General features: G+C 44.3%; 25 non-coding genes across 25 annotated transcripts; all 25 read left to right on the forward strand.

The window, feature by feature from the left end:
• Positions 1-425: 425 nt before the first annotated feature.
• LOC142513804 (5S ribosomal RNA) lies at positions 426-544 on the forward strand. Its single transcript, XR_012809731.1, has one exon. It is a non-coding gene; the product is annotated as a 5S ribosomal RNA (ribosomal RNA).
• Positions 545-1,221: 677 nt separating this feature from the next.
• LOC142516251 (5S ribosomal RNA) lies at positions 1,222-1,340 on the forward strand. Its single transcript, XR_012812054.1, has one exon. It is a non-coding gene; the product is annotated as a 5S ribosomal RNA (ribosomal RNA).
• A 689-nt stretch (positions 1,341-2,029) lies between these two features.
• On the forward strand, positions 2,030-2,147 carry LOC142513504 (5S ribosomal RNA). Its single transcript, XR_012809447.1, has one exon. It is a non-coding gene; the product is annotated as a 5S ribosomal RNA (ribosomal RNA).
• A 684-nt stretch (positions 2,148-2,831) lies between these two features.
• Positions 2,832-2,950, forward strand: LOC142515428 (5S ribosomal RNA). Its single transcript, XR_012811274.1, has one exon. It is a non-coding gene; the product is annotated as a 5S ribosomal RNA (ribosomal RNA).
• Positions 2,951-3,631: 681 nt separating this feature from the next.
• LOC142515627 (5S ribosomal RNA) lies at positions 3,632-3,750 on the forward strand. Its single transcript, XR_012811462.1, has one exon. It is a non-coding gene; the product is annotated as a 5S ribosomal RNA (ribosomal RNA).
• A 682-nt stretch (positions 3,751-4,432) lies between these two features.
• On the forward strand, positions 4,433-4,551 carry LOC142515639 (5S ribosomal RNA). The gene has a single exon (XR_012811473.1). It is a non-coding gene; the product is annotated as a 5S ribosomal RNA (ribosomal RNA).
• A 684-nt stretch (positions 4,552-5,235) lies between these two features.
• LOC142514138 (5S ribosomal RNA) lies at positions 5,236-5,355 on the forward strand. Its single transcript, XR_012810047.1, has one exon. It is a non-coding gene; the product is annotated as a 5S ribosomal RNA (ribosomal RNA).
• A 683-nt stretch (positions 5,356-6,038) lies between these two features.
• On the forward strand, positions 6,039-6,157 carry LOC142514690 (5S ribosomal RNA). The gene has a single exon (XR_012810573.1). It is a non-coding gene; the product is annotated as a 5S ribosomal RNA (ribosomal RNA).
• Positions 6,158-6,841: 684 nt separating this feature from the next.
• Positions 6,842-6,961, forward strand: LOC142510367 (5S ribosomal RNA). Its single transcript, XR_012808483.1, has one exon. It is a non-coding gene; the product is annotated as a 5S ribosomal RNA (ribosomal RNA).
• Positions 6,962-7,644: 683 nt separating this feature from the next.
• Positions 7,645-7,763, forward strand: LOC142515514 (5S ribosomal RNA). Its single transcript, XR_012811357.1, has one exon. It is a non-coding gene; the product is annotated as a 5S ribosomal RNA (ribosomal RNA).
• Positions 7,764-8,445: 682 nt separating this feature from the next.
• On the forward strand, positions 8,446-8,564 carry LOC142507892 (5S ribosomal RNA). The gene has a single exon (XR_012806131.1). It is a non-coding gene; the product is annotated as a 5S ribosomal RNA (ribosomal RNA).
• Positions 8,565-9,247: 683 nt separating this feature from the next.
• Positions 9,248-9,366, forward strand: LOC142507893 (5S ribosomal RNA). Its single transcript, XR_012806132.1, has one exon. It is a non-coding gene; the product is annotated as a 5S ribosomal RNA (ribosomal RNA).
• A 686-nt stretch (positions 9,367-10,052) lies between these two features.
• On the forward strand, positions 10,053-10,171 carry LOC142512468 (5S ribosomal RNA). Its single transcript, XR_012808844.1, has one exon. It is a non-coding gene; the product is annotated as a 5S ribosomal RNA (ribosomal RNA).
• Positions 10,172-10,854: 683 nt separating this feature from the next.
• Positions 10,855-10,973, forward strand: LOC142506491 (5S ribosomal RNA). Its single transcript, XR_012804782.1, has one exon. It is a non-coding gene; the product is annotated as a 5S ribosomal RNA (ribosomal RNA).
• A 684-nt stretch (positions 10,974-11,657) lies between these two features.
• Positions 11,658-11,776, forward strand: LOC142510272 (5S ribosomal RNA). Its single transcript, XR_012808395.1, has one exon. It is a non-coding gene; the product is annotated as a 5S ribosomal RNA (ribosomal RNA).
• Positions 11,777-12,461: 685 nt separating this feature from the next.
• LOC142509112 (5S ribosomal RNA) lies at positions 12,462-12,580 on the forward strand. The gene has a single exon (XR_012807300.1). It is a non-coding gene; the product is annotated as a 5S ribosomal RNA (ribosomal RNA).
• A 684-nt stretch (positions 12,581-13,264) lies between these two features.
• LOC142515901 (5S ribosomal RNA) lies at positions 13,265-13,383 on the forward strand. Its single transcript, XR_012811721.1, has one exon. It is a non-coding gene; the product is annotated as a 5S ribosomal RNA (ribosomal RNA).
• Positions 13,384-14,449: 1,066 nt separating this feature from the next.
• Positions 14,450-14,568, forward strand: LOC142515825 (5S ribosomal RNA). Its single transcript, XR_012811649.1, has one exon. It is a non-coding gene; the product is annotated as a 5S ribosomal RNA (ribosomal RNA).
• A 682-nt stretch (positions 14,569-15,250) lies between these two features.
• LOC142509465 (5S ribosomal RNA) lies at positions 15,251-15,369 on the forward strand. The gene has a single exon (XR_012807637.1). It is a non-coding gene; the product is annotated as a 5S ribosomal RNA (ribosomal RNA).
• Positions 15,370-16,052: 683 nt separating this feature from the next.
• On the forward strand, positions 16,053-16,171 carry LOC142510804 (5S ribosomal RNA). Its single transcript, XR_012808681.1, has one exon. It is a non-coding gene; the product is annotated as a 5S ribosomal RNA (ribosomal RNA).
• Positions 16,172-16,851: 680 nt separating this feature from the next.
• Positions 16,852-16,970, forward strand: LOC142515177 (5S ribosomal RNA). Its single transcript, XR_012811034.1, has one exon. It is a non-coding gene; the product is annotated as a 5S ribosomal RNA (ribosomal RNA).
• Positions 16,971-17,653: 683 nt separating this feature from the next.
• On the forward strand, positions 17,654-17,772 carry LOC142509354 (5S ribosomal RNA). Its single transcript, XR_012807532.1, has one exon. It is a non-coding gene; the product is annotated as a 5S ribosomal RNA (ribosomal RNA).
• A 684-nt stretch (positions 17,773-18,456) lies between these two features.
• On the forward strand, positions 18,457-18,575 carry LOC142508317 (5S ribosomal RNA). The gene has a single exon (XR_012806537.1). It is a non-coding gene; the product is annotated as a 5S ribosomal RNA (ribosomal RNA).
• A 1,067-nt stretch (positions 18,576-19,642) lies between these two features.
• LOC142515278 (5S ribosomal RNA) lies at positions 19,643-19,761 on the forward strand. The gene has a single exon (XR_012811132.1). It is a non-coding gene; the product is annotated as a 5S ribosomal RNA (ribosomal RNA).
• Positions 19,762-20,444: 683 nt separating this feature from the next.
• Positions 20,445-20,563, forward strand: LOC142509077 (5S ribosomal RNA). Its single transcript, XR_012807265.1, has one exon. It is a non-coding gene; the product is annotated as a 5S ribosomal RNA (ribosomal RNA).
• The last annotated feature ends 4 nt before the right edge of the window (positions 20,564-20,567 follow it).

Genomic DNA, 20,567 nt, shown 5'->3' on the forward strand with positions numbered 1-20,567 from the left:
GCTTTCGTTTCCTCGAGAAATCCGCTTAGGAAGTTCGAAATTCGATTCCGGTTCCATTTATCGTATCCAGGCATAATAATAGCTTTACATTCGTTATTTCCTTCTTCTTATTTTTTTTCTATTTTCTGGGAACATTTATCGATTTTTGTTGTCGTGAGCCGGTTCTGTGCGGAAGGGTATGACGCAGATTACTCCGGAGACGGTTAACTCATTAAAAACAATTATTTCGACTGTTTTATCCATAATTTACGTAAACGGTCGCGACACGAGGTCTTCCCAGGGAGGTCACCCATCCTAGCTCTGCCATCGCGCCAGAACGCTTAACTTCTTGGTTATGATTGGGCGAGAGCAGTGCCGCGTGTTGTCCATCGCCGCCCGCTCCACACGTACTCGAGGGATAAAGAATAAACATCCCACTCAATGTCGGGTGCGATCATACCAGCACTAATGCACCGGATCCCATCAGAACTCCGAAGTTAAGCGTGCTTGGGCGAGAGCAGTACTAGAATGGGTGACCCCCCTTGAAGTCCTCGTGTTGCACCCTTATTCGTGTTTTTCTATTTTTGATTACTTGTAGACAGACGATTTTCGGCTCCAAATCATCTGAATCTCGATCGGGACCAGATAAAACATGTGAAATGAAGTAGCTCGGGCACTGCCGGATTTGGACAAAATTGTAGGCTAATTTATTGTAACGGGCAACGACGAGACTCATTACTACGCAATGAGCTGACGGATTTTAGCCGAATTCCTTCTCTAAGACCCACTAATTTGCGATTTAAACGCTTCTGTTAAGCTTTCGTTTCCTCGAGAAATCCGCTTAGGATGTTCGAAATTCGATTCCGGTTCCATTTTATCGTATCCGAGGCATAATAATAGCTTTACATTCGTTATTTCCTTCTTCTTTATTTTTTTTCTATTTTCTGGGAACATTTATCGATTTTTGTTGTCGTGAGCCGGTTCTGTGCGGAAGGGTATGACGCAGATTACTCCGGAGACGGTTAACTCATTAAAAAACAATTATTTCGACTGTTTTATCCATAATTTACGTAAACGGTCGCGACACGAGGTCTTCCCAGGAGGTCACCCATCTAGCTCTGCCATCGCGCCAGACGCTTTAACTTCATGGTTATGATGGCGAGAGCAGTGCCGCGTGTTGTCCTCGCCGCCACGCTCCACAGTACACGAGGGATATAAGAATAAACATCCCAACTCAATGTCGGGTGCGATCTTACTAGCACTAATGCACCGGATCCCATCAGAACTCCGAAGTTAAGCGTGCTTGGGCGAGAGCAGTACTAGGATGAGTGACCCCCTGGGAAGTCCTCGTGTTGCAACCAACCCTTTTTCGTGTTTTTCTATTTTGATTACTTGTTGACAGACGATTTTCGGCTCAAATCATCTGAATCTCGATCGGGACCAAATAAGACATGTGAAATGAAAGTAGCTCGGGCACTGCCGGATTTGGACAAAATTGTAGGCTAATTTGATTGTAAACGGGCAAACGGCGAGACTCATTACTACGCAATGAGCTGACGAGATTTTAGCCGAATTCCTTCCTAAGACCCTCTAACTTGCGATTTACCGCTTCTGTTAAGCTTTCGTTTCCTCGCGAAAATCCGCTTAGGAAGTTCGAAAATTCGATTCCGGTTCCATTTTAATCGTATGCCAGGCATATATAGCTTTACATTCGTTTATTTCCTTCTTATTATTTTTTTCTATTTTCTGGGAACATTTATCGATTTGTGTTGTCGTGCGCCGTTCTGTGCGGAAGGGTATGACGCAGATTACTCCGGAGACGGTTAACTCATTAAAAACAATTATTTCGACTGTTTTATTCCATAATTTACGTAAACGTCGCGACACGAGGTCTTCCCAGGGAGGTCACCCATCCTAGCTCTGCCATCTGCGCCAGAAACGCTTAACTTCATGGTTATGATTGGGCGAGAGCAGTGCCGCGTGTTGTCCATGCGCCGCCCGCTTCCACACGTACTCGAGGGATATAAGAATAAACATCCCACTCAATGTCGGGTGCGATCATACCAGCACTAATGCACCGGATCCCATCAGAACTCCGAAGTTAAGCGTGCTTGGGCGAGAGCAGTACTAGGATGGGTGACCCCTGGGAAGTCCTCGTGTTGCAACCCTTTTTCGTGTTTTTCTATTTTTGATTACTTGTTGACAGACGATTTTCGGCTCAAATCATCTGAATCTCGATCGGGACCAGATAAGACATGTGAAATGAAAGTAGCTCGGGCACTGCCGGATTTGGACAAAATTGTAGGCTAATTTGATTGTAAACGGGCAAACGGACGAGACTCATTACTACGCAATGAGCTGACGAGATTTTAGCCGAATTCCTTCTCTAAGACCCTCTAATTTGCGATTTACCGCTTCTGTTAAGCTTTCGTTTCCTCGAGAAATCCGCTTAGGAAGTTCGAAATTCGATTCCGGTTCCATTTTATCGTATCCCAGGCATAATAATAGCTTTACATTCGTTATTTCCTTCTTCTTATTTTTTTTCTATTTTCTGGGAACATTTATCGATTTTTGTTGTCGTGAGCCGGTTCTGTGCGGAAGGGTATGACGCAGATTACTCCGGAGACGGTTAACTCATTAAAAACAATTATTTCGACTGTTTTATCCATAATTTACGTAAACGGTCGCGACACGAGGTCTTCCCAGGGAGGTCACCCATCCTAGCTCTGCCATCGCGCCAGAACGCTTAACTTCATGGTTATGATTGGGCGAGAGCAGTGCCGCGTGTTGTCCATCGCCGCCCGCTCCACACGTACTCGAGGGATATAAGAATAAACATCCCACTCAATGTCGGGTGCGATCATACCTAGCACTAATGCACCGGATCCCATCAGAACTCCGAAGTTAAGCGTGCTTGGGCGAGAGCAGTACTAGGATGGTGACCCCCTGGGAAGTCCTCGTGTTGCACCCTTTTTCGTGTTTTTCTATTTTTGATTACTTGTTGACAGACGATTTTCGGCTCAAATCATCTGAATCTCGATCGGGACCAGATAAGACATGTGAAATGAAAGTAGCTCGGGCACTGCCGGATTTGGACAAAATTGTAGGCTAATTTGATTGTAAACGGGCAAACGGACGAGACTCATTACTACGCAATGAGCTGACGAGATTTTAGCCGAATTCCTTCTCTAAGACCCATCTAATTTGCGATTTAACGCTTCTGTTAAGCTTTCGTTTCCTCGAGAAATCCGCTTAGGAAGTTCGAAATTCGATTCCGGTTCCATTTTATCGTATCCAGGCATAATAATAGCTTTACATTCGTTATTTCCTTCTTCTTATTTTTTTTTCTATTTTCTGGGAACATTTATCGATTTTTGTTGTCGTGAGCCGGTTCTGTGCGGAAGGGTATGACGCAGATTACTCCGGAGACGGTTAACTCATTAAAACAATTATTTCGACTGTTTTATCCATAATTTACGTAAACGTCGCGACACGAGGTCTTCCAGGGAGGTCACCCATCCTAGCTCTGCCATCGCGCCAGAACGCTTAACTTCATGGTTATGATTGGGCGAGAGCAGTGCCGCGTGTTGTCCATCGCCGCCCGCTCCACACGTACACGAGGGATATAAGAATAAACATCCAACTCAATGTCGGGTGCGATCATACCAGCACTAATGCACCGGATCCCATCAGAACTCCGAAGTTAAGCGTGCTTGGGCGAGAGCAGTACTAGGATGGGTGACCCCCTGGGAAGTCCTCGTGTTGCACCCTTTTTCGTGTTTTTCTATTTTTGATTACTTGTTGACAGACGATTTTCGGCTCAAATCATCTGAATCTCGATCGGGACCAGATAAGACATGTGAAATGAAAGTAGCTCGGGCACTGCCGGATTTGGACAAAATTGTAGGCTAATTTGATTGTAAACGGGCAAACGGACGAGACTCATTACTACGCAATGAGCTACGAGATTTTAGCCGAATTCCTTCTCTAAGACCCTCTAATTTGCGATTTACCGCTTCTGTTAAGCTTTCGTTTCCTCGAGAAATCCGCTTAGGAAGTTCGAAATTCGATTCCGGTTCCATTTTATCGTATCCAGGCATAATAATAGCTTTACATTCGTTATTTCCTTCTTCTTATTTTTTTTTCTATTTTCTGGGAACATTTATCGATTTTTGTTGTCGTGAGCCGGTTCTGTGCGGAAGGGTATGACGCAGATTACTCCGGAGACGGTTAACTCATTAAAAACAATTATTTCGACTGTTTTATCCATAATTTACGTAAACGGTCGCGACACGAGGTCTTCCCAGGGAGGTCACCCATCCTAGCTCTGCCATCGCGCCAGAACGCTTAACTTCATGGTTATGATTGGGCGAGAGCAGTGCCGCGTGTTGTCCATCGCCGCCCGCTCCACACGTACACGAGGGATATAAGAATAAACATCCCACTCAATGTCGGGTGCGATCATACCAGCACTAATGCACCGGATCCCATCAGAACTCCGAAGTTAAGCGTGCTTGGGCGAGAGCAGTACTAGGATGGGTGACCCCCTGGGAAGTCCTCGTGTTGCACCCTTTTTCGTGTTTTTCTATTTTTGATTACTTGTTGACAGACGATTTTCGGCTCAAATCATCTGAATCTCGATCGGGACCAGATAAGACATGTGAAATGAAAGTAGCTCGGGCACTGCCGGATTTGGACAAAATTGTAGGCTAATTTGATTGTAAACGGGCAAACGGACGAGACTCATTACTACGCAATGAGCTGACGAGATTTTAGCCGAATTCCTTCTCTAAGACCCTCTAATTTGCGATTTAACGCTTCTGTTAAGCTTTCGTTTCCTCGAGAAATCCGCTTAGGAAGTTCGAAATTCGATTCCGGTTCCATTTTATCGTATCCCAGGCATAATAATAGCTTTACATTCGTTATTTCCTTCTTCTTATTTTTTTTTCTATTTTCTGGGAACATTTATCGATTTTTGTTGTCGTGAGCCGGTTCTGTGCGGAAGGGTATGACGCAGATTACTCCGGAGACGGTTAACTCATTAAAAACAATTATTTCGACTGTTTTATCCATAATTTACGTAAACGTCGCGACACGAGGTCTTCCCAGGGAGGTCACCCATCCTAGCTCTGCCATCGCGCCAGAACGCTTAACTTCATGGTTATGATTGGGCGAGAGCAGTGCCGCGTGTTGTCCATCGCCGCCCGCTCCACACGTACATCGAGGGATATAAGAATAAACATCCCACTCAATGTCGGGTGCGATCATTACTAGCACTAATGCACCGGATCCCATCAGAACTCCGAAGTTAAGCGTGCTTGGGCGAGAGCAGTACTAGGATGGGTGACCCCCTGGGAAGTCCTCGTGTTGCACCCTTTTTCGTGTTTTTCTATTTTTGATTACTTGTTGACAGACGATTTTCGGCTCAAATCATCTGAATCTCGATCGGGACCAGATAAGACATGTGAAATGAAAGTAGCTCGGGCACTGCCGGATTTGGACAAAATTGTAGGCTAATTTGATTGTAAACGGGCAAACGGACGAGACTCATTACTACGCAATGAGCTGACGAGATTTTAGCCGAATTCCTTCTCTAAGACCCTCTAATTTGCGATTTAACGCTTCTGTTAAGCTTTCGTTTCCTCGAGAAATCCGCTTAGGAAGTTCGAAATTCGATTCCGGTTCCATTTTATCGTATCCCAGGCATAATAATAGCTTTACATTCGTTATTTCCTTCTTCTTATTTTTTTTCTATTTTCTGGGAACATTTATCGATTTTTGTTGTCGTGAGCCGGTTCTGTGCGGAAGGGTATGACGCAGATTACTCCGGAGACGGTTAACTAATTAAAAACAATTATTTCGACTGTTTTATCCATAATTTACGTAAACGGTCGCGACACGAGGTCTTCCCAGGGAGGTCACCCATCCTAGCTCTGCCATCGCGCCAGAACGCTTAACTTCTTGGTTATGATTGGGCGAGAGCAGTGCCGCGTGTTGTCCATCGCCGCCCGCTCCACACGTACACGAGGGATATAAGAATAAACATCCAACTCAATGTCGGGTGCGATCTTACTAGCACTAATGCACCGGATCCCATCAGAACTCCGAAGTTAAGCGTGCTTGGGCGAGAGCAGTACTAGGATGAGTGACCCCCTGGGAAGTCCTCGTGTTGCACCCTTTTTCGTGTTTTTCTATTTTTGATTACTTGTTGACAGACGATTTTCGGCTCAAATCATCTGAATCTCGATCGGGACCAGATAAGACATGTGAAATGAAAGTAGCTCGGGCACTGCCGGATTTGGACAAAATTGTAGGCTAATTTGATTGTAAACGGGCAAACGGACGAGACTCATTACTACGCAATGAGCTCACGAGATTTTAGCCGAATTCCTTCTCTAAGACCCTCTAACTTGCGATTTAACGCTTCTGTTAAGCTTTCGTTTCCTCGAGAAATCCGCTTAGGAAGTTCGAAATTCGATTCCGGTTCCATTTTATCGTATCCCAGGCATAATAATAGCTTTACATTCGTTATTTCCTTCTTCTTATTTTTTTTTCTATTTTCTGGGAACATTTATCGATTTTTGTTGTCGTGAGCCGGTTCTGTGCGGAAGGGTATGACGCAGATTACTCCGGAGACGGTTAACTCATTAAAAACAATTATTTCGACTGTTTTATCCATAATTTACGTAAACGATCGCGACACGAGGTCTTCCCAGGGAGGTCACCCATCCTAGCTCTGCCATCGCGCCAGAACGCTTAACTTCATGGTTATGATTGGGCGAGAGCAGTGCCGCGTGTTGTCCATCGCCGCCCGCTCCACACGTACTCGAGGGATATAAGAATAAACATCCCACTCAATGTCGGGTGCGATCATACCAGCACTAATGCACCGGATCCCATCAGAACTCCGAAGTTAAGCGTGCTTGGGCGAGAGCAGTACTAGGATGGGTGACCCCCTGGGAAGTCCCTCGTGTTGCACCCTTTTCGTGTTTTTCTATTTTTGATTACTTGTTGACAGACGATTTTCGGCTCAAATCATCTGAATCTCGATCGGGACCAGATAAGACATGTGAAATGAAAGTAGCTCGGGCACTGCCGGATTTGGACAAAATTGTAGGCTAATTTGATTGTAAACGGGCAAACGGACGAGACTCATTACTACGCAATGATCTGACGAGATTTTAGCCGAATTCCTTCTCTAAGACCCTCTAATTTGCGATTTACCCCTTCTGTTAAGCTTTCGTTTCCTCGAGAAATCCGCTTAGGAAGTTCGAAATTCGATTCCGGTTCCATTTTATCGTATCCCAGGCATAATAATAGCTTTACATTCGTTATTTCCTTCTTCTTATTTTTTTTTCTATTTTCTGGGAACATTTATCGATTTTTGTTGTCGTGAGCCGGTTCTGTGCGGAAGGGTATGACGCAGATTACTCCGGAGATGGTTAACTAATTAAAAACAATTATTTCGACTGTTTTATCCATAATTTACGTAAACGATCGCGACACGAGGTCTTCCCAGGGAGGTCACCCATCCTACCTCTGCCATCGCGCCAGAACGCTTAACTTCGTGGTTATGATTGGGCGAGAGCAGTGCCGCGTGTTGTCCATCGCCGCTCGCTCCACACGTACACGAGGGATATAAGAATAAACATCCCACTCAATGTCGGGTGCGATCATACCAGCACTAATGCACCGGATCCCATCAGAACTCCGAAGTTAAGCGTGCTTGGGCGAGAGCAGTACTAGGATAGGTGACCCCCTGGGAAGTCCTCATGTTGCACCATTTTTCGTGTTTTTCTATTTTTGATTACTTGTTGACAGACGATTTTCGTCTCAAATCATCTGAATCTCGATCGGGACCAGATAAAACATGTGAAATGAAAGTAGCTCGGGCACTACCGGATTTGGACAAAATTGTAGGCTAATTTGATTGTAAACGGGCAAACGGACGAGACTCATTACTACGAAATGAGCTGACGAGATTTTAGCCGAATTCCTTCTCTAAAGACACTCTAATTTGCGATTTAACGTTTCTGTTAAGCTTTCGTTTCCTCGAGAAATCCGCTTAGGAAGTTCAAAATTCGATTCCGGTTCCATTTTATCGTATGCCAGGCATAATAATAGCTTTACATTCGTTATTTCTTCTTCTTATTTTTTTTTCTATTTTCTGGGAACATTTATCGATTTTTGTTGTCGTGAGCCGGTTCTGTGCCGAAGGGTATGACGCAGATTACTCCGGAGACGGTTAACTTATTAAAAACAATTATTTCGACTATTTTATCCATAATTTACGTAAACATTCACGACAGGAGGTCTTCCCAGGGAGGTCACCCATCCTAGCTCTGCCATCGCGCCAGAACGCTTAACTTCATGGTTATGATTGGGCGAGAGCAGTGCCACGTGTTGTCCATCGCCGCCTGCTCCACACGTACTCGAGGGATATAAGAATAAACATCCCACTCAATTGGGTGCGATCATACTAGCACTAATGCACCGGATCCCATCAGAACTCTGAATTTAAGCGTGCTTGGGCGAGAGCAGTACTAGGATGGGTGACCCCCTGGGAAGTCCTAGTGTTGCACAACCTTTTTCCTGTTTTTCTATTTTTGATTACTTGTTGATAGATGATTTTCGGCTCAAATCATCTGAATCTCGATCGGGACTAGATCAAACATTTGAAATGAAAGTAGCTCGGGCACTGCCCGATTTGGACAAAATTGTTGGCTAATTTGTTTGTAAACGGGCAAACGGACGAGACTCATTCTACGCAATGAGCTGACGAGATTTTAGCCGAATTCCTTCTCTAAGACCCTCTAATTTGCGATTTAACGCTTCTGTTAAGCTTTCGTTTCCTCGAGAAATCCGCTTAGGAAGTTCGAAATTCGATTCCGGTTCCATTTTATCGTATCCGAGGCATAATAATAGCTTTACATTCGTTATTTCCTTCTTCTTATTTTTTTTTCTATTTTCTGGGAACATTTATCGATTTTTGTTGTCGTGAGCCGGTTCTGTGCAGAAGGGTATGACGCAGATTACTCCGGAGACGGTTAACTCATTAAAAACAATTATTTCGACTGTTTTATCCATAATTTACGTAAACGGTCGCGACACGAGGTCTTCCCAGGGAGGTCACCCATCCTAGCTCTGCCATCGCGCCAGAACGCTTAACTTCATGGTTATGATTGGGCGAGAGCAGTGCCACGTGTTGTCCATCGCCGCCTGCTCCACACGTACTCGAGGGATATAAGAATAAACATCCCACTCAATTGGGTGCGATCATACTAGCACTAATGCACCGGATCCCATCAGAACTCTGAATTTAAGCGTGCTTGGGCGAGAGCAGTACTAGGATGGGTGACCCCCTGGGAAGTCCTAGTGTTGCACAACCTTTTTCCTGTTTTTCTATTTTTGATTACTTGTTGATAGATGATTTTCGGCTCAAATCATCTGAATCTCGATCGGGACTAGATCAAACATTTGAAATGAAAGTAGCTCGGGCACTGCCCGATTTGGACAAAATTGTTGGCTAATTTGTTTGTAAACGGGCAAACGGACGAGACTCATTCTACGCAATGAGCTGACGAGATTTTAGCCGAATTCCTTCTCTAAGACCCTCTAATTTGCGATTTAACGCTTCTGTTAAACTTTCGTTTCCTCGAGAAATCCGCTTAGAAAGTTCGAAATTCGATTCCGGTTCCATTTTATCGTATCCGAGGCATAATAATAGCTTTACATTCGTTATTTCCTTCTTCTTATTTTTTTTTCTATTTTCTGGGAACATTTATCGATTTTTGTTGTCGTGAGCCGGTTCTGTGCAGAAGGGTATGACGCAGATTACTCCGGAGACGGTTAACTCATTAAAAACAATTATTTCGACTGTTTTATCCATAATTTACGTAAACGGTCGCGACACGAGGTCTTCCCAGGGAGGTCACCCATCCTAGCTCTGCCATCGCGCCAGAACGCTTAACTTCCTGGTTATGATTGGGCGAGAGCAGTGCCGCGTGATTGTCCATCGCCGCTCGCTCCACACGTACTCGAGGGATATAAGAATAAACATCCCACTCAATGTCGGGTGCGATCATACCAGCACTAATCCACCGGATCCCATCAGAACTCCGAAGTTAAGCGTGCTTGGGCGAGAGCAGTACTAGGATGGGTGATCCCCTGGGAAGTCCTCGTGTTGCACCCTTTTTCGTGTTTTTCTATTTTTGATTACTTGTTGACAGACGATTTTCGCCTCAAATCATCTGAATCTCGATCGGGACCAGATAAGACATGTGAAATGAAAGTAGCTCGGGCACTGCCGGATTTGGACAAAATTGTAGGCTAATTTGATTGTAAACGAGCAAACGGACGAGACTCATTACTACGCAATGAGCTGACGAGATTTTAGCCGAATTCCTTCTCTAAGACCCTCTAATTTGCGATTTAACGATTCTGTTAAATTTTCGTTTCCTCGAGAAATCCGCTTAGGAAGTTCGAAATTCGATTCCGGTTCCATTTTATCGTATCCCAGGCATAATAATAGCTTTACATTCGTTATTTCCTTCTTCTTATTTTTTTTCTATTTTCCGGGAACATTTTTCGATTTTTGTTGTCGTGAGCCGGTTCTGTGCGGAAGGGTATGACGCAGATTACTCCGGAGACGGTTAACTCATTAAAAACAATTATTTCGACTGTTTTATACATAATTTACGTAAACGATCGCGACACGAGGTCTTCCCAGAGAGGTCACCCATCCTAGCTCTGCCATCGCGCCAGAACGCTTAACTTCATGGTTATGATTGGGCGAGAGCAGTGCCGCGTGTTGTCCATCGCCGCCCGCTCCACACGTACTCGAGGGATATAAGAATAAACATCCCACTCAATGTCGGGTGCGATCATACAAGCACTAATGCACCGGATCCCATTAGAACTCCGAAGTTAAGCGTGCTTGGGCGAGAGCAGTACTAGGATTGGTGACCCACTGGGAAGTCCTCGTGTTGCACCTTTTTTCGTGTTTTTCTATTTTTGATTACTTGTTGACAGACGATTTTCGGCTCAAATCATCTGAATCTCGATCGGGACCAAATAAGACATGTGAAATGAAAGTATCTCGGGCACTGCCGGATTTGGACAAAATTGTAGGCTAATTTGATTGTAAACGGGCAAACGGACGAGACTCATTACTACGCAATGGAGCTGACGAGATTTTAGCCGAATTCCTTCTCTAAGACCCTCTAATTTGCGATTTACCGCTTCTGTTAAGCTTTCGTTTCCTCGAGAAATCCGCTTAGGAAGTTCGAAATTCGATTCCGGTTCCATTTTATCGTATCCCAGGCATAATAATAGCTTTACATTAGTTATTTCCTTCTTCTTATTTTTTTTCTATTTTCTGGGAACATTTATCGATTTTTGTTGTCGTGCGCCGGTTCTGTGCGGAAGGGTATGACGCAGATTACTCCGGAGATGGTTAACTAATTAAAAACAATTATTTCGACTGTTTTATCCATAATTTACGTAAACGATCGCGACACGAGGTCTTTCCAGGGAGGTCACCCATCCTACCTCTGCCATCGCGCCAGAATGCTTAACTTCGTGGTTCTGATTGGGCGAGAGCAGTGCCGCGTGTTGTCCATCGCCACCTGCTCCACACGTACTCGAGGGATATAAGAATAAACATCCCACTCAATGTCGGGTGCGATCATACCAGCACTAATGCACCGGATCCCATCAGAACTCCGAAGTCAAGCGTGCTTGGGCGAGAGCAGTACTAGGATGGGTGACCTCCTCGGAAGTCCTCGTGTTGCACCCCTTTTCGGGTTTTTCTATTTTTGATTACTTGTTGACAGACGATTTACGGCTCAAATCATCTGAATCTCGATCGGGACCAGATAAGACATGTGAAATGAAAGTAGCTCGGCCACTGCCGGATTTGGACAAATTTGTAGGCTAATTTGATTGTAAACGAGCAAACGGACGAGACTCATTACTACGCAATGAGCTGACGAGATTTTAGCCGAATTCCTGCTCTAAGACCCTCTAATTTGCGATTTAACGCTTCTGTTAAGCTTTCGTTTCCTCGAGAAATCCGCTTAGGAAGTTCGAAATTCGATTCCGGTTCCATTTTATCGTATCCCAGGCATAATAATAGCTTTACATTCGTTATTTTCCTTTTTCTTATTTTTTTTTCAATTTTCTTGGAACATTTATCGATTTTTGTTGTCGTGAGCCGGTTCTGTGCGGAAGGGTATGACGCAGATTACTCCGGAGATGGTTAACTCATTAAAAACAATTATTTCGACTGTTTTATCCATAATTTACGTAAACGATCGCGACACGAGATCTTCCCAGGGAGGTCACCCATCCTAGCTCTGCCATCGCGCAAGAACGCTTAACTTCATGGTTATGATTGGGCGAGAGCAGTGCCGCGTGTTGTCCATCGCCGCCCGCTTTACACGTACTCGAGGGATATAAGAATAAACATCCCACTCAATGTCGGGTGCGATTTTACCAGCACTAATCCACCAGATCCCATTAAAACTCCGAAGTTAAACGTGCTTGGGCGAGAGCACTACTAGGATGGGTGACCCCCTGGGAAGTCCTTGTGTTGCACCCCTTTTCGTGTTTTCCTATTTTTGATTACTTGTTAACAGACGATTTTCGGCTCAAATCATCTGAATCTCGATCGGGACCAAATAAGATATGTGAAATGAAAGTAGCTCGGGCACTGCCGAATTTGGACAAAATTGTAGGCTAATTTGATTGTAAACGGGAAAACGGACGAGACTCATTACTACGCAATGAGCTGACGAGATTTTAGCCGAATTCCTTCTCTAAGACCCTCTGATTTGCGATTTAACGCTTCTGTTAAGCTTTTGTTTCCTCGAGAAATCCGCTTTGGAAGTTCGAAATTCGATTCCGGTTCCATTTTATCGTATCCCAGGCATAATAATAGCTTTACATTCGTTATTTCCTTCTTCTTATTTTTTTTTCTATTTTCTGGGAACATTTATCGATTTTTGTTGTCCTGAGCCGGTTCTGTGCGGAAGGGTATGACGCAGATTACTCCGGAGACGGTTAACTCATTAAAAACATTTATTTCGACTGGTTTAACCATAATTTACGTAACCGGTCGCGACACGAGGTCTTCCTAGGGAGGTCACCCATCCTAGCTCTGCCATCGCGCCAGAACGCTTAACTTCATGGTTATGATTGGGCGAGAGCAGTGCCGCGTGTTGTCCATCGCCGCCCGCTCCACACGTACTCGAGGGATATAAGAATAAACATCTCACTCAATGTCGGGTGCGATCATACCAGCACTAATGCACCGGATCCCAACAGAACTCCGAAGTTAAGCGTGCTTGGGCGAGAGCAGTACTAGGAAGGGTGACCCCCTGGAAAGTCCTCGTGTTGCACACTTTTTCGTGTTTTTCTATTTTTGATTACTTGTTGACAAACGATTTTCGGCTCAAATCATCTGAATCTCGATCGGGACCAGATAAGACATGTGAAATGAAAGTAACTCGGGCACTGCCGGATTTGGACAAAATTGTAGGCTAATTTGATTGTAAACGGGCAAACGGACGAGACTCATTACTACGCAATGAGCTGACGAGATTTTAGCCGAATTCCTCCTCTAAGACCCTTTAATTTGCGATTTACCGCTTCTGTTAAGCTTTCGTTTCCTCGAGAAATCCGCTTAGGAAGTTCGAAATTCGTTTCCAGTTCCATTTTATCGTATCCCAGGCATAATAATAGCTTTACATCGTTATTTAACCCTAGGTTGTCCTCGTGTTTCACCCCTTTTCGTGTTTTTATATTTTTGATTACTTGTTGACAGACGATTTTCGGCTCAAATCATCTGAATCTCGATCGGGACCAGATAAAACATGTGAAATGAAAGTAGCTCGGGCACTGCCGGATTTGGACAAAATTGTGGGCTAATTTGATTGTAAACGAGCAACGGACGAGAGTCATTACTACGCAATGTGCTGACGAGATTTCAGCCGAATTCTATCTCTAAGAGCCTCTAATTTGCGATTTACCGCTTCTGTTAAGCTTTCGTTTCCTTGAGAAATCCGCTTAGGAAGTTCGAAATTCGATTCCGGTTCCATTTTATCGTATCCCAGGTATAATAATAGCTTTACATTCGTTATTTCCTTCTTCTTATTATTTTTCTATTTTCCGGGAACATTTATCGATTTTTGTTGTCGTGAGCCGGTTCTGTGCGGAAGGGTATGACGCAGATTACTCCGGAGACGGTTAACTCATTAAAAACAATTATTTCTACTGTTTTATCCATAATTTACGTAAACGATCGCGACACTAGGTCTTCCCAGGGAGGTCACCCATCCTACCTCTGCCATCGCGCCAGAACGCTTAACTTCATGGTTAAGATTGGGCGAGAGCAGTGCCGCGTGTTGTCCATCGCCGCCCGCTCCACACGTACTCGAGGGATATAAGAATAAATATCCCACTCAATGTCGGGTGCGATCATACCAGCACTAATGCACCGGCTCCCATAAGAACTCCGAAGTTAAGGGTTCTTGGGCGAGAGCAGTACTAGGGTGGGTGACCCCCTGGGAAGTCCTCGTGTTGCACCCTTTTTCGTGTTTTTCTATTTTTGATTACTTGTTGACAGACGATTTTCGGCTCAAATCATCTGAATCTCTATCGGGACCAGATAAGACATGTGAAATGAAAGTAGCTTGGGCACTGCCGGATTTGGACAAAATTGTAGGCTAATTTGATTGTAAACGGGCAAACGGACGAGACTTATTTCTACGCAATGAGCTGACGAGATTTTAGCCGAATTCCTTCTCTAAAACCCTCTAATTTGCGATTTACCGCTTCTGTTAAGCTTTCGTTTCCTCGAGAAATCCGCTTAGGAAGTTCGAAATTCGATTCCGGTTCCATTTTATCGTATCTCAGGCATAATAATAGCTTTACATTCGTTATTTCCTTCTTCTTATTTTTTTTCTATTTTCTGGGAACATTTATCATTTTTGTTGTCGTGAGCCGGTTCTGTGCGGAAGGGTATGACGCAGATTACTCCTGAGACGGTTAACTCATTAAAAACAATTATTTCGACTGTTTTATCCATAATTTACGTAAACGGTCGCGACACGAGGTCTTCCCAGGGAGGTCACCCATCCTAGCTCTGCCATCGCGCCAAAACGCTTAACTTCTTGGTTATGATTGGGCGAAAGAAGTGCCGCGTGTTGTCTATCGCCGCCCGCTCCACATGTACTCGAGGGATATAAGAATAAACATCCCACTCAATGTCGGGTGCGATCATACCAGCACTAATGCATCGGATCCTATCAGAACTCCGAAGTTAAGCGTGCTTGGGCGATTGCAGTACTAGGATGGGTGACCCCCTGGGATGTCCTCGTGTTGCACTATTTTTCGTGTTTTTCTATTTTTGATTACTTGTTGAAGACGATTTTCGGCTCAAATCATCTGAATCTCGATCGGGACCAGATAAAACATGTGAAATGAAAGTAGCTCGGGCACTGCCGGATTTGGACAAAATTGTAGGCTAATTTGATTGTAAACGGGCAAACGGACTAGACTCATTACTACGCAATGAGCTGACGAGATTTTAGCCGAATTCCTTCTCTAAGACCCACTAATTTGCGATTTAACGCTTCTGTTAAGCTTTCGTTTCCTCGAGAAATCCGCTTAGGAAGTTCGAAATTCGATTCCGGTTCCATTTTATCGTATCCCAGGCATAATAATAGCTTTACATTCGTTATTTTCCTTCTTCTTATTTTTTTTCTATTTTCTGGGAACATTTATCGATTTTTGTTGTCGTGAGCCGGTTCTGTGCGGAAGGGTATGACGCAGATTACTCCGGAGACGGTTAACTCATTAAAAACAATTATTTCGACTGTTTTATCCATAATTTACGTAAACGGTCGCGACACGAGGTCTTCCCAGGGAGGTCACCCATCCTAGCTCTGCCTTCGCGCTAGAACGCTTAACTTCATGTTTATGATTGGGCGAGAGCAGTGCCGCGTGTTGTCCATCGCCGCCCGCTCCACACGTACTCGAGGGATATAAGAATAAACATCCCACTCAATGTCGGGTGCGATCATACCAGCACTAATCCACCGGATCCCATCAGAACTCCGAAGTTAAGCGTGCTTGGGCGAGAGCAGTACTAGGATGGCTGACCTCCTGGGAAGTCCTCGTGTTGCACCCCTTTTCGTGTTTTTCTATTTTTGATTACTTGTTGACAGACGATTTTCGGCTCAAATCATCTGAATCTCGATCGGGACCAGATAAGACATGTGAAATGAAAGTAGCTCGGGCACTGCCGGATTTGGACAAAATTGTTGGCTAATTTGATTGTAAACGAGCAAACGGACGAGACTCATTACTACGCAATGAGCTGACGAGATTTTAGCCGAATTCCTTCTCTAAGACCCTCTAATTTGCGATTTAACGCTTCTGTTAAGTTTTCGTTTCCTCGAGAAATCCGCTTAGGAAGTTCGAAATTCGATTCCGGTTCCATTTTATCGTATCCCAAGCATAATAATAGCTTTACATTCGTTATTTCCTTCTTATTTTTTTTCTATTTTCCGGGAACATTTTTCGAATTTTGTTGTCGTGAGCCGGTTCTGTGCGGAAGGGTATGACGCAGATTACTCCGGAGACGGTTAATTCATTAAAAACAATTATTTCGACTGTTTTATACATAATTTACCTAAACGATCGCGACACGAGGTCTTCCCAGGGAGGTCACCCATCCTAGCTCTGCCATCGCGCCAGAACGCTTAACTTCATGGTTATGATTGGGCGAGAGCAGTGCCGCGTGTTGTCCATCGCCGCCCGCTCCACACGTACTCGAGGGATATAAGAATAAACATCCCACTCAATGTCGGGTGCGATCATACAAGCACTAATGCACCGGATCCCATTAGAACTCCGAAGTTAAGCGTGCTTGGGCGAGAGCAGTACTTGGATGGGTGACCGACTGGGAAGTCCTCGTGTTGCACCTTTTTTCGTGTTTTTCTTTTTTTGATTACTTGTTGACAGACGATTTTCGGCTCAAATCATCTGAATCTCGATCGGGACCAAATAAGACATGTGAAATGAAAGTATCTCGGGCACTGCCGGATTTGGACAAAATTGTAGACTAATTTGATTGTAAACGGGCAAACGGACGAGACTCATTACTACGCAATGGAGCTGACGAGATTTTAGCCGAATTCCTTCTTTAAGACCCTCTAATTTGCGATTTACCGCTTCTGTTAAGCTTTCGTTTCCTCGAGAAATCCTCTTAGGAAGTTCGAAATTCGATTCCGGTTCCATTTTATCGTATCCCAGGCATAATAATAGCTTTACATTAGTTATTTCCTTCTTCTTATTTTTTTCTATTTTCTGGGAACATTTATCGATTTTTGTTGTCGTGCGCCGGTTCTGTGCGGAAGGGTATGACGCAGATTACTCCGGAGATGGTTAACTAATTAAAAACAATTATTTCGACTGTTTTATCCATAATTTACGTAAACGATCGCGACACGAGGTCTTTCCAGGGAGGTCACCCATTTTACCTCTGCCATCGCGCCAGAATGCTTAACTTCGTGGTTCTGATTGGGCGAGAGCAGTGCCGCGTGTTGTCCATCGCCACCTACTCCACACGTACTCGAGGGATATAAGAATAAACATCCCACTCAATGTCGGGTGCGATCATACCAGCACTAATGCACCGGATCCCATCAGAACTCCGAAGTCAAGCGTGCTTGGGCGAGAGCAGTACTAGGATGGGTGACCTCCTAGGAAGTCCTCGTGTTGCACCCCTTTTCGGGTTTTTCTATTTTTGATTACTTGTTGACAGACGATTTACGGCTCAAATCATCTGAATCTCGATCGGGACCAAATAAGATATGTGAAATGAAAGTAGCTTGGGCACTGCCGAATTTGGACAAAATTGTAGGCTTATTTGATTGTAAACGGGAAAACGGACGAGACTCATTACTACGCAATGAGCTGACGAGATTTTAGCCGAATTCCTTCTCTAAGATCCTCTAATTTGCGATTAAACGCTTCTGTTAAGCTTTCGTTTCCTCGAGAAATCAGCTTAGGAAGTTCGAAATTCGATTCCGGTTCCATTTTATCGTATCCCAAGCATAATAATAGCTTTACATTCGTTATTTCCTTCTTCTTATCTTTTTTTCTATTTTCTGGGAACATTTATCGATTTTTGTTGTCGTGAGCCGGTTCTGTGCGGATGGGTATGACACAGATTACTCCGGAGACGGTTAACTCATTAAAAACAATTATTTCGACTGTTTTAACCATAATTTACGTAACCGGTCGCGACACGAGGTCTTCCCAGGGAGGTCACCCATCCTAGCTCTGCCATCGCGCATGAACGCTTAACTTCATGGTTATGATTGGGCGAGAGCAGTGCCGCGTGTTGTCCATCGCCGCCCGCTCCACACGTACACGAGGGATATAAGAATAAACATCTCACTCAATGTCGGGTGCGAACATACCAGCAATAATGCACCGGATCCCAACAGAACTCCGAAGTTAAGCGTGCTTGGGCGAGAGCAGTACTAGGAAGGGTGACCCCCTGGAAAGTCCTCGTGTTGCACACTTTTTCGTGTTTTTCTATTTTTGATTACTTGTTGACAAACGATTTTCGGCTCAAATCATCTGAATCTCGATCGGGACCAGATAAGACATGTGAAATGAAAGTAGCTCGGGCACTGCCGGATTTGGACAAAATTGTAGGCTAATTTGATTGTAAACGGGCAAACGGACGAGACTCATTACTACGCAATGAGCTGACGAGATTTTAGCCGAATTCCTTCTCTAAGACCCTCTAATTTGCGATTTACCGCTTCTGTTAAGCTTTCGTTTCCTCGAGAAATCCGCTTAGGAAGTTCGAAATTCGATTCCAGTTCCATTTTATCGTATCCCAGGCATAATAATAGCTTTACATCGTTATTTAACCCTAGGTTGTCCTCGTGTTTCACCCCTTTTCGTGTTTTTCTATTTTTGATTACTTGTTGACAGACGATTTTCGGCTCAAATCATCTGAATCTCGATCGGCACCAGATAAAACATGTGAAATGAAAGTAGCTCGGGCACTGCCGGATTTGGACAAAATTGTGGGCTAATTTGATTGTAAACGAGCAACGGACGAGATTCATTACTACGCAATGTGCTGACGAGATTTCAGCCGAATTCCTTCTCTAAGAGCCTCTAATTTGCGATTTACCGCTTCTGTTAAGCTTTCGTTTCCTTGAGAAATCCGCTTAGGAAGTTCGAAATTCGATTCCGGTTCCATTTTATCGTATCCCAGGCATAATAATAGCTTTACATTCGTTATTTCCTTCTTCTTATTTTTTTTTCTATTTTCTGGGAACGTTTATCGATTTTTGTTGTCGTGAGCCGGTTCTGTGCGGAAGGGTATGACGCAGATTACTCCGGAGACGGTTAACTCATTAAAAAAAATTATTTCGACTGTTTTATCCATAATTTACGTGAACGATCGCGACACTAGGTCTTCCCAGGGAGGTCACCCATCCTACCTCTGCCATCGCGCCAGAACGCTTAACTTCATGGTTATGATTGGGCGAGAGCAGTGCCGCGTGTTGTCCATCGCCGCCCGCTCCACACGTACTCGAGGGATATAAGAATAAATATCCCACTCAATGTCGGGTGCGATCATACCAGCACTAATGCACCGGATCCCATAAGAACTCCGAAGTTAAGGGTTCTTGGGCTAGAGCAGTACTAGGGTGGGTGACCCCCTGGGAAGTCCTCGTGTTGCACCCTTTTTCGTGTTTTTCTATTTTTGATTACTTGTTGACAGAAGATTTTCGGCTCAAATCATCTGAATCTCGATCGGGACCAGATAAGACATGTGAAATGAAAGTAGCTCGGGCACTGCCGGATTTGGACAAAATTGTAGGCTAATTTGATTGTAAACGGGCAAACGGACAAGACTTATTTCTACGCAATGAGCTGACGAGATTTTAGCCGAATTCCTTCTCTAAAACCCTCTAATTTGCGATTTACCGCTTCTGTTGAGCTTTCGTTTCCTCGAGAAATCCGCTTAGGAAGTTCGAAATTCGATTCCGGTTCCATTTTATCGTATCCCAGGCATAATAATAGCATTACATTCTTTATTTCCTTTTCTTATTTTTTTTTCTATTTTCTGGGAACATTTATCGATTTTTGTTGTCCTGAGCCGGTTCTGTGCGGAAGGGTATGACGCAGATTACTCCGGAGACGGTTAACTCATTAAAAACAATTATTTCGACTGTTTTTTTCATAATTTACGTAAACGATCGCGACACGAGGTCTTCCTAGGGAGGTCACCCATCCTAGCTCTGCCATCGCGCCAGAACGCTTAACTTCATGGTTATGATTGGGCGAGAGCAGTGCCGCGTGTTGTCCATCGCCGCCCGCTCCACACGTACTCGAGGGATATAAAAATAAATATCCCACTCAATGTCGGGTGCGATCATACCAGCACTAATGCACCGGATCCCATCAGAACTCCGAAGTTAAGCGTGCTTGGGCGAGAGCAGTACTAGGGTGGGTGACCCCCTGGGAAGTCCTCGTTTTGCACCCTTTTT

Source organism: Primulina tabacum, chromosome 10 (genome assembly GCF_025594145.1).
Source record: "Primulina tabacum isolate GXHZ01 chromosome 10, ASM2559414v2, whole genome shotgun sequence".
NCBI classification, from domain to species: domain Eukaryota; kingdom Viridiplantae; phylum Streptophyta; class Magnoliopsida; order Lamiales; family Gesneriaceae; genus Primulina; species Primulina tabacum.